This window comes from Poecilia latipinna, unplaced genomic scaffold (assembly GCF_001443285.1).
Source record: "Poecilia latipinna isolate Pla-1442-1.1 unplaced genomic scaffold, P_latipinna-1.0 Scaffold3781, whole genome shotgun sequence".
NCBI lineage: Eukaryota > Metazoa > Chordata > Actinopteri > Cyprinodontiformes > Poeciliidae > Poecilia > Poecilia latipinna.
In genome coordinates, this window is record NW_015116397.1 from 1 (window position 1) to 2,389 (window position 2,389).

Here is a 2,389-nt window from a genome sequence, read left to right on the forward strand (position 1 = left end):
TTTGCACCGGCGCTAAGGGGTGCTAATGCTAAACCCAACATGAACGAAAATGCCCGTGCGTTGTGTGAAATGGTGGAAAAAGTCCTATTTCACGGAGTTACTTTTTCAGTATCGTTTTGATATCAAGCAATGTCCCGGCGGAAAACAACAGATGACACCGCGGCGGTCCAACAAGGCCGAACTCACGGTAAGAAAGCTTTTATGAATAGCGAGCACGTGCAGCGAGGCGAGTTGCTTTGTTTCTTACAGAAAGCGGTCTGTCGTTTTCATAATGCCAAAACAAGTGTAGGGTGAGATTTCGTACTGTAATTTTTTTTATTACATGTGATGTTCTGAGCCCTTAAAAATACTCGCATCTTTTATTTTTTTCAGACCTGAAAAATGGCTAAGCCTTAACAGCCAGGCCTCAGACCACGGTGTCGAGGCGCTCTTACGGAGTCCACCAGGACGAAGTGAAATTCAGTAAGTTATGATTTCACATTTAGTCAATAGTGAACACTCGCATATTTATAAGGAAAACTGATCTTCCGGTTATTTTATTTATTTTGTTATAAAGTAGTATAGTAAGGCAGAGTGTGGTAAGCAGTAGAGATCGACAACATGGCGGACGGAGGACGGATATAAGGACGGTGCCATGAAGCCGGTATGTATTATGTATAGTCACTGCGTTTATTCCGACTGTACAATGGCTGGTTGAGAATAATTTTAACTTATTTACTTATGTATTTTTGAGAAAGCGATATATTTGCTACAATATTTTTTTTACTTTTACATTTATTTCCACAGACACTCCACAGAATGGGAGTCACATTTGTGACAATCAGAATCTTCAGAAACATCTTGATGTCCGTGATGAGGACAGAGATGCAACTGTGAGTATCTACCATTTTAGAATGTTGATATTTTATGCTTCAATATTGTTTATGTACATAATGTAATTATGCTATGTATTGACAATGCACAAAGATGTTTTCCATCTGCATCCAGGACCTACTGCCAGTCATCCAGATGTAGCTCAAGAAAGAAGCAGGTAAGATCTAGAGATGTCACAATTCCTTGAACGATTAAAGTACTGTGATTTATTAAAATCCATCAAAGCAAATTATCTGCCTCAAAGTTTGTTGAATTATGTTTTACTATTTATTACCAACTGCTTTTAATTCTTTTTTCTTCCAATTGTTTCCAAGTATTTTCTCTTTTTCATTAAAGTTTTTATTTTTTGTAAGAATGTATTAATGTGTTTTTTTTGTTTGTTTGTCTGTTTGTTTGTTTTAATGTCTTATGTGTGCATACTAAGCTAAACAATTTCACTGTAGTTTCATAATGACTAAAAGATGCCTGTAGCTCATAATGATTGTCTGTTCTGTGTTAACAGCTGAAGGAGGAAGGCAGAGAGTACTGGCAGCAGAGGAGGTGGCATTCTGGGAGGATGGCAGCTATGAGGGGGTGTCAGGATGGCCTGTGGTGAGGTTGAGACCCCAAGTTCCCCCAACCAGAATCTCAGTGACGTCGGGTCTAAGCTACAGGAGAGACGTTGGGCCTGTCCTGAACGGAGCATAATGTTGGATCATGTTTGGGCAAAAAAAAAACACTGCCAGATAGTCCAGAAATGGACAAGCATTTATGTCTTATTTTGTGTGCAAACAGTAAAAAAAAACAAAAAAACAAATGAAAGAAAAAAAATTCTGTGCCTCAATTATGTTCCTCATATATGAACATGTTGCATATAAGCAATATCAAATGAATATATTTTAGTACAGCATTTATTTTTTATATAGATTTTTTTAAATACAGCGTTAAAAATATTAATGATTGGGGCGGGGTTTATTTATAAAGACATAAGTGCTGTCCAATGGGCACACATCAACCAACCAATCACATGTCAATGATGAACTGTGATGTCACTGTTTTTCATCCAATGACTGAGAATCCACGTGGGTCTACTGAAGCGCCTTTGCATATGCTAGGCCAGTGGTTCTTAACCTTTTTTGAGGTACCGAACCCACCAGTTTCATATGCGTATTTACTGAACCCTTCTGTAGTGGTAAATAATCCCCCCAAATTCAAGACATAGGGGTGACCCAACTAGAGTCTAGTTGGGTCAACCCCAAGATCACCAAGTCTTCTTAGAAGGTAGAGTCTCTGAGAACAGTTCTTCAAAATATAGCCAGTGTTTTCAGCAAAGTTGAGCTGACTGTCCAGGAACGACCCAAGGTATTTAAAATTTGCCCCAGTTTCAGCAGGTTGGCCATCGAGAGAAACTGGAACCACTTTAAGGTCTTGTTTAGATCATTTAATTATCTCTACATTCTTAAGAGAATGAAAAATTAAGAATAAATAAATACTTTGCGGTATTCTGATTTAGTAATGTAATTATATTAGTTGTGTT

General features: G+C 37.9%; 2 long non-coding RNA genes across 2 annotated transcripts; both read left to right on the forward strand.

Moving 5' to 3' along the window:
* Positions 1-6: 6 nt before the first annotated feature.
* Positions 7-816, forward strand: LOC106941635 (uncharacterized). Its single transcript, XR_001423423.1, has 3 exons — positions 7-187; positions 373-643; positions 787-816. It is a non-coding gene; the product is annotated as an uncharacterized LOC106941635 (long non-coding RNA).
* A 26-nt stretch (positions 817-842) lies between these two features.
* Positions 843-2,129, forward strand: LOC106941634 (uncharacterized). Its single transcript, XR_001423422.1, has 2 exons — positions 843-1,030; positions 1,376-2,129. It is a non-coding gene; the product is annotated as an uncharacterized LOC106941634 (long non-coding RNA).
* Positions 2,130-2,389: the final 260 nt, after the last annotated feature.